Source organism: Triticum aestivum, chromosome 3B (genome assembly GCF_018294505.1).
Source record: "Triticum aestivum cultivar Chinese Spring chromosome 3B, IWGSC CS RefSeq v2.1, whole genome shotgun sequence".
NCBI lineage: Eukaryota > Viridiplantae > Streptophyta > Magnoliopsida > Poales > Poaceae > Triticum > Triticum aestivum.
In genome coordinates this window covers 240,822,718-240,836,913 of record NC_057801.1, presented here as the reverse complement: position 1 = coordinate 240,836,913, position 14,196 = coordinate 240,822,718, and positions in this window count along the sequence as shown.

Sequence of the window (14,196 nt, the reverse complement as noted above, 5' to 3'; positions counted from 1 at the left end):
ATCAAGATCAATCAAGCAGGAAGTAGGGTATTACCTCCATAGAGAGGGTCCGACCCTGGGTAAACATCGTGTCCCCCGCCTCCTATTACCGTTAGCCTTAGACGCACAGTTCGGTACCCCCTACCCGAGATCCGCCAGTTTTGACACCGACACCTGCCGCCAACCTGAAGTTGGGAGGAATCTCAGCTGATCGGATGGCCATACTGAAACATTCGGGCCCAGAAATGAAAGCTCTGTTTCTAGTCGGATGGTCTCTGCCTTGCCCTTCTGTTTGCTCGGCCTCTGTCGACCAAGCCCTGAATAAGAAGTGATCTTGCGTCGAATCCCGGCTCTCTTGGGTCGATCGGGGCTCTTCGCTCGTCACCATATGGGTGCCGATCATCATAACGCCGGGGCGCATATGATCCGCCCCTTGGAGGGGGTGTGAGCACTCGATGATGGTCATCACGGGAACCCTGGCGATCAAACTGCCTATGGCCCTGCTCCAGGTACTGGTCCTGGCAGGGACCACAGTCTTCCCGACGCCTGGGTGACCTTGGACTATGTGCCAACTGAACTATGTCTACAACCACTGACCTGCTATGAATTCTGATGCGCGACTGGGAAACGGTAGAATTCTATTCCCTAGCGGCTTTAAGCAATGCACGGATCTACTCGAAACCTCTACCAGCTTCTGAACGTGACGACTGAATTGACTCTGCTATGCGAGCTGCCGCAACCATATTTTGGATCGGAGTTCGGTATACCTGAGTTTCAGTCGGAAACAACCGTTGTGTGCATCGACTGGACTCGGGAATCCGCTATCGAGCGCGCTCATCGAGTGCGTTCTGCAGATTCTCGAGACGCGTTAGCTCAGCCAAGGTGGCCAAGCGCGCAGCCTCCATAGCCCGAGCTTCAGGGGTATCCCCAATGATGGGGGTATGTAGCGCTTGAACATTGTGTCGATGCAACTCTTCCCTCTGCTCCGTGGTGAGGGCCTCGGGGACGTACTCCTCATGCCCTTGTGACGGGCCAGTGCCACCACCGTTGCGGCGAAATCCGGGCGGGCTGCGCTGGGAGGTGACCACGAGAACTTCTACTGCTGGATCCACTACAAAAAAATACACTTCTGTGATGATACGTGTTTGTCACAGTAGGTCACGTTTTTTGTCATGCATGTACATCCATGACGATTTTATGACAGAATCAAGATAGTCACACCTGTGCTGTCGTAGAAGTGTTCCTTGACATTACCAAAATTATCGTCACGGAAGTGTCCACTTCCATGACGATAAATCACGCGTCACAGAAGTGCTTTCGTCAAGGGTGACCGACAGGTGGCATCCACCGTAACGGAACGCCGTTAAGCTATCGGGTCCGGTTTTGGATCCGATAACCCGTTAGCAGCCCCAACCAATGGGGATTTTCCACGTGTAAAATCATCATTGGCTGGAGGAAACACATGTCGGTTCACCGTTGGGACAAATGTCATCCACTCATTGGACACAAGGCGTCTATGATACGTCGACACGTGGCACGGCCCAACAGAGGCCCATTCCTATGAAAAGGCCGGCCCATTTAACTTGGTGAAAAGGTGGCGGGCCGGCCCACGGAAAGCCTGTTAACGGCATGTTTGCATATAGCCCATTTATAGCCCGCTAACCTAGGGCCCGTTACAACCTCTCCGAATTAGGCCCAGTAGCTTCATCTGGGCCATCCAATATGATTCTAGCCCGTTTTAACTTCCGGCCCATGTATGGCCCATGACGTCTTTTGGCCCATATGAGGCCCTTTGTAACTCTTGGCCCATTAACGGCCCGTGGTGAAACTGGCCCGTAATGAACAGTGTATCACTTTATGCCCATTAACGGCCCATTATTCCATTGGGCCGTTTCCAGCCCAAGTTATCTTTCGGCCTTCTCAGGGCCCATTTATTCTTGGGCTCATTTCCAGCATTCGATTACTTACAGCCCGTTACTGTCATTTTCTGCTTGTGGGCCAAATTCAGCCCGTCGTTATAGTCGGCCCGTTGGTGGCCCGTTAATACGTTGTGCCATTTTCATGTCAAAAAATCGTTGGGCTGTATTCATAGAGTTATCAAATACGGCCTATTAACGGCCCGCTATGGTCCATGAATAGTACGTCCCATGATTGGCAAAATGATGATACGCCCCGTAGAAGGCCCATGGATCGTACGGCCGGTAGAAGGCCCATGGATCGTATGGCCCGTAGAAGGCCCATGGAACCTAAGGCCCGTATAAAAGGCCAATGGATCCTACGGCCCATAGAAGGCCCATGGATCATACGGCCCGCAGGAGGCCCATAGTTACAACAGTCCATTTGTTGCCATGATTATTTTGGCCTAGTTACCAAAAATAGGCTATTGTGGCCACTAGAAAAACACAGAAAAAGAATTGAAGTGATTACAAGCAAACAACTAAACAAGACAATAAGGAAATAATCAAGAAATTAACGCTAGCCTATTACCGCTATGACACATATTACATCCACTGGGCATCAAAGTTCGCCACTAGTGCAAATATAGGGAACAAAGCAGCATATTACATACACTAGCCGTCAAAATTGGCCATCAGTGCAAATAAACGCGGCAGGAAAACAAGAGCATAACTGAAACAACTTCTGAAGATCTCAAGAAACATTATCCTGGGTATCCACCATGCTGGCAATAAGCTTAGCAAGCTTATTAGCTTTGTCCTGTTTGGCGCTAAAATCCTGCAACACTTGTTGTTGCACCAGAAAGTATGCATCTGAATGCTCCAGGAACTTCCGCAGTCCTTCCGCTTCTTGTCGCAGCATAGCTGATCGATGTCTTTCAGCTTGTAGTTGAGACTCAAGAAACCGAACTGATTCAGACAACGAGTTTGAATAGCTTGTGCAAGCGGTAGTGGCCAGTAACTCGAACACTAAACCAAGACATGACGTTGGGGTTGTCTCACTGTCTTCAAGATAGTCTTCCTTAGCTATTTTATCAGCTTTGTTGAAGACCAACAAGGATGTGTCACTATCCTAAACCTTATCTGCATTACTTCCTTTACCATTGCTTAATAAGGCACTCTTCCCCAATATTCTGTCAGCATTCTAAAAGAAGAAACAAGCAGACACATAACAGGTTTAGCATGTACTAGTATATGAAACTCATTTCGGTGAACCAGTTCATTAGTAAGGTGGACAGGATTAAACTACCAAGTATTCTATTGCCAAGTACTAGTACATAATAAAAGCATCAAACAAACATATATCTATGTCCTATGGTCACTGCATTGTCTTGCCAAATCAAAATAGAGACACAGTTCAAATCATATTAGTTCAAGACAAAGCAGCAGTGAAAGATTACAAAGCGTGGGAAACTACACGGCACAACAAGATTTCAGATGGGTACCACGGGTCTACATGTACAATAACACTATTGGCTCTGTTGTGATGCTAGTAATGTGCATGATATGAGAAGTCAACTGTATACACAATTGAAATTGAAATCAACAAAGCTATTGATAAGAGCAAACCTGTTAAAGAAACATGCGTGAACATACCTACTGTGCCACTGGAGTTTCGATTGGATCCTTCAATTTAAAAACAAGTTTGTATGAGTAAATATAGTGATACAACAGCAAAGCAATCATAGTTAAAAAAGGCACACCTAGGCTCTAGGCGTTGGCAAAATGCATTGCGCATAACTACGCTTAATCTATGCATAACTGCGCATAAGCATGCGCTTTGGTCAGTAAAGTGCAAGGCGGTGGCAAAACGCACAATTAACGCCTAACGCTTTTTTGAACTATGATAGCAAAGGAATCTTAAATTAGAACAATTGTTCTTCAGGTTTAGGCACTTGTTCTACATGAACAGAGTATAGTAAGATGCAAGAATATAGTACTTAAAAATAGAAAATGAGCTCATAGACCTTACCACATTCTTGGTTCGGGACCAATACAGAACAAGGCATTCCCAGTCATCGTCCAGTAAATGTGTCTCAGGAGAACGTATGGGAATTTGATGAGTTTCTTTGCCGGTGAAGTACATTTTCTTCAGGTAATTCCGATACTGCCACCAAGCATTCTTGAAGATAGGAGAGGTATTAGCACAGGTTACCTGATCCTGATTTTCCAAATCGGTCCTTCTCTATAGAGAAAAATGGGAAAATTTGCTGTATTATAACCATCATGGAGGTAGGATGTATGGGACAAAGCAAATTAATTGCCATGAATAACATTACTTACACATAGCTCCTGGACAAACACCTTCAACTGGCATTTTCCTTCATCTTCAGTATAATATTTCCAAGATGGGAAGATACACACATACGATTTAACAACATCAAATGCGATAGATGCTAAACTACGACTAGCTGGTTGTGCTTCCTCCACAGGAATAGGCGTACTAACTGGTGGAGTTGGGGTTCGCCGTGGTAGTACTGGCCCTTTGGGCACTGGAGCTGCCTTACTAACTGCTCTTGTTTGGGAGCTCTGTGGTGGAGATGGTGATGTGTTAATAGGAACTGGGTTACTATCTGCTGGGGTTGGGGTTAGATTGGGTGAAGCTGGTTCTCTGTCCATCGCAGTAGGGGTACAATCTGCGAGAGTTTGGGTTATGTGTGGTAAAGCTGGTTCTCGTGCATGTACAACCGGGGTGCTATCTCCACCAAGAGGTAGCACTGTTTTATTGGAAGACCGTGTTTTTAGTCCGCTAGATACTCTCATCACCCGCTCCAATTCAAATGGCTGATAAACATGAAACATAGTTGAAGGTACAGACATTGTATGAGAGACAGATGCAATAGATAGTGTGGAAAAAAGAGGGCATGAAATAGTTGACATGTATATTGTTTAACTAAAACGGATAGCATGACATAACTTCACATATGTGATGTCTATCTAAACTGGATAGCATAGCATAACATAATCCAAAGATATGATGAATATCTAAACAGGATCGCATGACATAATTCACCTACATGTTATCTAAGTAATCAGGATCGCATCATTTAATTCACATATGTGATTTGTATGCTAAACAGAGGGCATTCGATATGATGTCTGAACTAAGAACATGGTGTTGAATATTGTGTATATGATGTCTAAACTATGCAATGCAAGACACCATATGCATGATATGAGCAGTATAACCGTGCCAAGTTAGAGCATACACCTCGGTGGGGGAATAGGATTGCTCATCTGTTTCTGAATCCATCTCTGAGGAGCTATCGGGACCCAACAAGAGATCTGCTTCAACAGGTAGCACTGTCTACTCTAAAGGCCTTGTTTTCACTCCAGACTTTTCCATCTCCCACCCAAATGGCTGATTCACAGGAAGAGTAGTTTAATGTACAAACATTGTCGACAAATGGAAATGTAATGAAGAAAAGGATGGGCAAGATATCATTCAAATATTTGATGCCTGGTTAAACAGGATGGCATTGCACATTTCACATATATTATGGCTGGCTAAAAGACACGAGACAACATAATGCCCATATATTATATAGAAACTAAATAGGTGGCATTACAGAACATGTCTAAACTAAGCAGATGACATATATGATGTCAAAAGTAGGCACTACAAGGCAACATATGCATGATATGACTAGCATCATCATGGCAAGGTAGAGCAAACACCTTGGGGGGTAAATAGGAGTGGTCAGCGGCGTCTGAATCCGCCTCAGAACAGATATCTTCCTCTGGATTGCAATCTAGAGAGGGGTGGGGAGGGTTTGCCATTGAACCCACCGTGGAGCGATGTCTGCATGACATTGTATTGCCGCGCAAAACTCTTCTCTTTTTCTCTACATGTTCAGCATGACTGTGTACAATATCTGACATGCATACGAAAAAAATATGGTGAGATTATGTAAGGAGAGCATGCAGAAATTTAGAGTGATGGTAACAACCAGTGGATGGATCCAAAAAAATGATAGCAAGCTAATGATTGCTTTAATTTAATAAAAAGACAAATGATGATTGCTTTACTATTTGTTTCCTACCCAAGATGAACAACATAGGCATACCCTAGGTGAACCAGATATTAGACAAAGATACTATTCATTGCTTCCTCGATATGTGCCCCACAACTAATTTAGAACTCAAGTTTGAACATTAATTTGGACCTGACTTGGAGTCCAACAGATGATGTAAAATAGATGTAAAATTTACATCACCAAAAACCACCTAACTACAACAGATGAGGTAAAAACTGTTGACTTTGAACTTAACTGTCAAAACTGAAATTTACTGTGGAATATGAATGTTACTGTCGAAACTGAACACAATGGTAGCAGAGAGGCACTTGACATGTAGTTTAGGGAGGGCATGTAGTTCATCTTCAACCTGCAACCCCCTGAGCCGCCAGCCACCACCGGCCGAACCGCCGGCCCCAGCGTCGCGTCGCCGCCCCGAAACAACTCCCCACCGCTGCCCCGGCCAGCCCTCTAGGCCCCTTGCCCCCACACTGAACCCTAAGATAGATAGTGGGGTACCTCTCCGGCGAGCCCCCGTCCCCGCTGCGGGTGGTTCTTCCTTAACTCCGGCGAGCCCCCCAACCCCTGAAAATCGACTGACCCAAAAGTCGATTCAGTCGACTGAAGTGTGGCTAAATCGAAGCAGAGCAGCAGCACGAGTGAGGGGGAGAGCAGCAGCAGCAGCGCGAGCGAGTGAGCGAGAGCCGGAGCAGCAGCAGCTGGGCGAGCGAGCGAGCGAGCGAGAGCCGGAGCAGTAGCAGCAGATCCGTCTGGTACGAATGCCGCCGCTGAAGGGGCCTCGCACTGGGGGAGAGCCGCCATGGAGATGTCGCCCGCGGCGCCGGCTTCAAGGTAGCCGCTCCATGGGGGTGCGGGATGGAGCACCGTCGGCGCCGGGAGGTCGAGTTAAGGAGAAGGTGCGATGCGATGAGTGCAACCTCTTTGGTGGCGCCGAGTAGGCCTCGGCTTCGTCCGAGGAGTCGGTGAGGATGCTGCGGTTCCGGTAGAGCATGTTAAGGCGGCGCTGTGGGGATGGAAGAGCCGCGATAGACGGGGCGATCGTTGGAGCAGCTCCTTGGAGGTGGAGGACGGGGCGGCTGAACCGGCGGGACGATGAGATGGACAACGGATCCTCACCCGGGGAGATGGACGAGGGACGTCGAGCTGTTGCGGTGGATGACGTCGTTGGGGAAGAGGCTCCGGCTGGGCAGCGATGAGGTGGCGGACGGAGGAGGGTGGGGTTTCACGGCTGGAGCGGAGAGGTTATGGCGGCCTGGGATTTTGAATGGCGAAAAGGGGGCGATGGGAGGGGGTGAACCATGACTTAGGGACGCGCTTGTCCAAAATGTAGGGTGTGTTACAAAATTAGCCCCCACCGATTTGAACTAGCGGCCCTTTCGGCTCAGGGTTAGAAGGGGGATTTCGCGTGTCGGGATTTGGCAGTTGGAGTGAGTTTTCGCGCGTGTTGTAATTTTGGGATAGCAAGGCGCGGGTTGTGAAGGCACCAGTTTTGGGGGCACGATATCTGAATTTTTGGGATATAACAAGACGCGGGTTGAATTTTGGGGACAAGCCTAATGTGTAGTAATATTGTACTTGTACGTACGAAATCAATTCGCACTTCCCTCAACCAAAAAGAAAACAAAAAAAATAAAACTATTCACACCACACAAAGAGAGAGTCTTGCCCCGTTTTACTCTACAAATGCTATTCAAAGCTACTCCCTCCTTCCATCTATATAGGGCCTAATGCGTTTTTCGATGCTAACTTAGACCAAATAATAGAGCAATAATATAGGACATGCAACTTACACAAAGCACACCGTTAAATTCGTCTATGAAAGGTTATTTCAATGATATAATTTTCACATTGTGCATGTCATGTACTATTAATCTTGTCAATAGTCAAAGGCGGTCTTAAAAACTCATTACGCCCTATATAAATGGAAGGAGGGAGTATGAATCCATGTTATGTCCAATTAAATTTTTTCGCTTGCTGTATAATGCATGTAACCTACTCATACCAACATTTTAGTGCATTCCAAATGTCTATACTATCGCTGCAATTCGAACTAAATTTGAATTCATTTCTCTATTTCAATAAGAATCTACAATCATGATTGTGGCCAACTTCAACCATCATTCATGTATTACCTTAATAACACACCACATGATTACTATAGGGATAGATATGAACTATGTGTACTACATGAACTCGAATTCTATTTTTTGAATACACTTGATGTTGATTCCAAATAATAGTACATTTGATGTACTAACTATATATTCATAATCTAAACCATGTTCCATACGTACACCATGTTTATCACACAAAGTATAGTGCCCCGCCCCCTACATTATGACAAGTATTTAGACCTGAGCTGCAAAAGCCACACATTAGCCCAAATTATAATCAATGTTCTATGTATTATATGTAGTACTAGCAAGATGCCCATGCGTTCCACATTACATCAACATGATCAAGGGGCCTAATTTGCAAATATGGAGAGGGGTTGGGTATCTTTTTTCAAAAGTGCCATAGTTTCCTTCCTATCCGCCAGATATAAATCGGACGGCCTATATTGCAGGATGGCAGGCACACCATCATCAACAATTCCGTTTTTTATAAGAGTAGAGATAAAATATATTGTATGTAGTATAACATGTTCATAACCACACCATGTGTATCACCGTTATATATATTCACACATGCGTCGGTTTAAAACACTATGATAAATTTTGCAAATATCTGAATTTGCTTTTTATAGTGAAGTATGATCTCTGTTCGTCTTTTACACCCACACAATCATCTTATCTTTGTAGCTAGCACTAACTTTCTCTCATGCATGCACACGCCCGCATCCCTCTCACCCTCCTTCAACATTCTCTAGCTCCATCATGCAAATTCGTCTTTTCACTTTAGGTTGTTCACCCATGGTGTGTGTAGGCCCCCTAGCTCCTTCTTTACGGCACACATCGATCGATATGCCTCTCTAGCCAGGTGTGCCTAGCACAAACACAAGCTTCCCCTCTTCTCTTATCACCGTCCATGCCTCACTCCCACCACTCTTTTCATTGATCTCGTACTCGCACACTCCTTCCCCCTCGATATAGTATGCCTCTCGTACCACCTCCTAGATGCATCCCTCTCTCTCTATCCTTCTCCCCATGCCTCATTTGCTTCTAACACACACATGCATGCATACCGATCAATATCCCAACATATACCTAGATCGACATTAACTATTCCCCCCCATCGATCGACATACCTCACAAGTTATGTCTCTCCTTTCTCTAACAAAGGGCGATCGACGTACCTCACAAGTTATGTCTCTCCTTTCTCTAACAGCCATCTCCTCTCTTATTGATATTGTGAGCGTGCCCTCCATTTGTCTAGCAAGCCTATCCCACCATTTGTTAGAAGCAACTCCACTACCACCCCCTCCAACACTCTAGCTCTATCTCTCTCCAGACCTTATTCCTCTCCCACACACCGATAGTCGAGCGCTGTAGGTAGGTATCCATGCCACAGAGACAAACTACACATGTCCCCTCTCACGTTCCAGTAGGCCAGCCACTCTATATCTTTGACGTGGGCACTCACAAATTCGATGGCACTCTTTATTGATCGCGCACGCATGCACACACACACATCATCCCTCTCTTCGATTTTATGGACACCTCAAGCCGATGATACCTCCACTCTCTTCTCGTGGATCGCCCCCTCTATATATATGATATATCCAGGACTCTATTTCACACACATTGCACATGTTACATTTTTTGATTGACCCCCCCCCCCAAAACTCTCACGAACCCACACACTATATCTCTCTAGGTTTGTATCTCTCTCACACAACCCCACGTAGGTGGTGTATGTATACAAGAAGAGAATAGGTGCACCGTGCACGTACTCATGCTTCGTGCCCAGCCACACCCGCACGGGTACACGATGGAACTCATTTCTTTACGGAATGGCAACCCACGTGCTAATTTGAACGCGTGTAGCGGTTGTTTACCTAGGGAGGTCGTGGTACCACGCGTGCACGAAACAAAGTTTGACTTTGGCGCGTTGGCGCTTTATTTTTAAATAAAGTTATAGCGCTTAATGGCACGTACACAGAATATAAAATGATTTTTATGGAGAAAACGGTAGTCTGCTCCACTATGTACAATGGAGCCTGCCTGCCTGGTTTATCTCTCTTCAGAGTATCTCACACAAGGCTACGGTGGCCTCTCTCTCTCACCTGTTGGTCACTGATCCAGCCGCATCCCGTCCGCTGGGGGAAAGGGAGGAAGTGCATCATTTCTCTGTTCGACGATGCCGAGGCAGCACGTCTCGATCTGCGGTACACGCCGTTCTCTCTGACCAAGCTCCGGCGCGGTAGGGCCTACGCCACCTGCTTGCTACCGCAGTATGGGCAGATTCCACCCGCCGCCGCTCACCTAGTTACATCCCGACGACCTCCAGGTATCCCCTCCGGCCTTGCTCCACTGCATGTGGATCTTCCATAGTTCTTTGCCCAAAACGTAGCTCGTCCGGCGTACTTTCCATATTGCAATCTCGTCCTTGCACCATTTTAGACAAACACAACCGTGTTGTTATCTTCCCTTAGGACAAGGAATATGCTTCTTTTTCATCGTTGCATGTGTCATCAACTGTTATTGGCCAGTAATTGTTTCCTTTCTACCTCTTTTTTGCAAACAGGGCTATCCATTTCACCTCGTTGCTATTGTGACCTTTTGGTGAACTGCACAAATTACTTTTTTCTTCAGAGTGTTTTGTGCAGTTGTACTAAAATGTCACACGGGCAACGTCTCTACATTTCAGTGTGACTGCACAAAGGGAGATTGGTTTTGCTCTATCCTCCTCATCCAACTCCGAGCCTAATCTTCTCCAACTAGTTAGTCTTAAGAGAGACTGCAAAGGTGACCGGTTCTATTTGCGTGTTTATTGTTTCATCAGCAATCCTCTATTATCATAATCACACTTAATATCTTTGGAACAGGACGCTCAGCTCTATTTTAGTGAAACTGCACAAAATGATCGGAATGTTGCATGCTCGAGACAGCTACTTTTTTCCCAACATGCCTTGTTGATTTAGACAGAGCTGGGTGGACATTGCTGCCAATGAAAGCATGGATCAATTTTAATTTAACACATTCTCACAACTTTGTCTTCAGTTGTGATGTAAATATTAGCTCTGATCTGCTAATAATTGAGATGCATTAGCAAGGAAGTTAGTTTTTTATTGTTTCCGAAAGAGCATCGATGGCAAGACACACAAAACAAAAGCTGAAAGCTCACACCATTGTACAATTTCATGTCGCTGGAAAATTATTTGTATAGTACGTCAATTATGTAAACAAATGCTGGAAGCTTTATAGCATTGCCAGAAGCCTCTTCAGCATACGGGTCCATGTGCCATGCACAAAATTATACTCCTTCATTCCTGAATATTTTATCTTTTTACAAATTTCAAATGGGCATATTTTAGAGTGTAGATTCACTCATTTTGCTTCGTATGTGTACTCCCTCCGTTCCTAAATACTCTATTTGTCTTTCTAGAGATTTTAACAAGTGACTACATACGGAGCAAAATGAGTGAATCTACGCTCTAAAATATGTCTATATACATCCGTATGTAGTAGTCCATTTGAATCTCTAAAAAGACAAATATTTGAGTAGTCACTCGTTCAAATCTCTAGAAAGACAAATACTCCGGAGTATATTTAAGAACCGAGGGGGTAGTGTACAACCGCATGGGAGACTCAGCCCGGTCGTTGCGCCAAATTAATAGTGAATAATGAGCAGTCAAATCATAAGCTCCACCTTTCCCACTGTAAGTTGCTCGGAAGAAGCAACCATCAATACGCTCTTCTTTGAATCCGCTCATACTGTTGGGGAATGTTGCAGAAAATAAAAAATTTCTACGCTTCACCAAGATCAATCTATGGAGTCATCTAGCAACGAGAGAGAGGATTGCATCTACATACCCTTGTAGATCGCGCGCGGAAGCGTTCAAGAGAACGGGGTTGAGGGAGTCGTACACGTCGTGATCCAAATCACCGGAGATTCTAGCGCCGAACGGACGGCACCTCCGTGTTCAACACACGTACGGTTGGGAAGATGTCTCCTCCTTCTTGATCCAGCAAGGGGGAGGGAGAGGTTGATGAAGATCCAGCAGCACGACGGCGTGGTGGTGGATGCAGCAGCGATCTCGGCAGGGCTTTGCCAAGCACTACGAGAGGGAGAGGTGTAGCAGGAGGGAGAGGGAGGCGCCAGGGGCTAGGGTGTGCAGCCCTCCCTCCCCCCTCTTTATATAGGGGTCCAGGGGGGCGCCGGCCCCTCTAGATCCCATCTAGATGGGGGGGGGGGCGGCGGCCAGGGGGGGTGGCTTGCCCCCCAAGCCAAGTGGGTGCGCCCCCACCCCTAGGGTTTCCAACCCTAGGCGCTGGGGGGGCCAAGGGGGGGCGCACCAGCCCACCAGGGGCTGGTTCCCCTCCCACTTCAGCCCACGGGGCCCTCCGGGATAGGTGGCCCCACCCGGTGGACCCTCGGAACCCTTCCGGTGGTCCCGGTACAATACCGTTGACCCACAAAACTTTCCCGATGGCCAAAACTGGACTTCCTATATATAAATCTTCACCTCCGGACCATTCTGGAACTCCTCGTGACGTCCGGGATCTCATCCGGGACTCCGAACAACTTTCGGGTTACTGCATACTAATATCTCAACAACCCTAGCACCTTAAGTGTGTAGACCCTACGGGTTCGGGAGACATGCAGACATGACCGAGATGCCTCTCCGATCAATAACCAACAGCGGGATCTGGATACCCATGTTGGCTCCCACATGCTCCTCGATGATCTCATCGGATGAACCACGATGTCGAGGATTCAATCAATCCCATATACAATTCCCTTTATCAATCGGTACGTTACTTGCCCGAGACTCGATCGTCGGTATCCCACTACCTCGTTCAATCTCGTTACCGGCAAGTCACTTTACTCGTACCGTAATGCATGATCCCGTGACCAGACACTTGGTCACATTGAGCTCATTATGATGATGCATTACCGAGTGGGCCCAGAGATACCTCTCCGTCATACGGAGTGACAAATCCCAGTCTCGATTCGTGCCAACCCAACAGACACTTTCGGAGATACCCGTAGTGCACCTTTATAGTCACCCAGTTACGTTGTGACGTTTGGCACACCCAAAGCACTCCTATGGTATCCAGGAGTTGCACAATCTCATGGTCTAAGGAAATGATACTTGACATTTGGAAAAGCTCTAGCGAAACGAACTACACGATCTTTGTGCTATGCTTAGGATTGGGTCTTGTCCATCACAACATTCTCCTAATGATGTGATCCCGTTATCAATGACATCCAATGTCCATAGTCAGGAAACCATGACTATCCGTTGATCAATGAGCTAGTCAACTATAGGCTCACTAGGGACTTGTTGTGGTCTATGTATTCACACATGTATTACGATTTCCGGATAATACAATTATAGCATGAACAATAGACAATTATCATGAACAAAGAAATATAATAATAACCATTTTATTATTGCCTCTAGGGCATATTTCCAACAGTCTCCCACTTGCACTAGAGTCAATAATTCTAGTTACATTGTGATGTATCGAACACCCATTACGTTCTGGTGTTGATCATGTTTTGCTCTAGGGAGAGGTTTAGTCAATGGATCTGCTACATTCAGGTCCGTATGTACTTTACAAATATCTATATCTCCATCTTCAACATTTTCACGAATGGAGTTGAAGCGACGCTTGATGTGCCTGGTCTTCTTGTGAAACCTGAGCTCCTTGGCAAGTGCAATAGCTCCAGTGTTGTCACAGAAGAGTGTGATCGGCCCCGACGCATTGGGTATGACTCCTAGGTTGATGATGAACTCCTTCACCCAGATTGCTTCATGCGCTGCCCCCGAGGCTGCCATGTACTCTACTTCACATGTAGATCCCGCCACGACGCTTTGCTTGCAACTGCACCAGCTTACTACCCCACCATTCAAAATATACCCGTATCCGGTTTGTGACTTAGAGTCATCTAGATCTGTGTCAAAGCTAGCGTCGATGTAACCCTTTACGACGAGCTCTTCGTCACCTCCATATACGAGAAACATATCCTTAGTCCTTTTCAGGTACTTTAGGATGTTCTTGACCGCTGTCCAGTGTTCCATGCCGGGATTACTTTGGTACCTTCCTACCAAACTT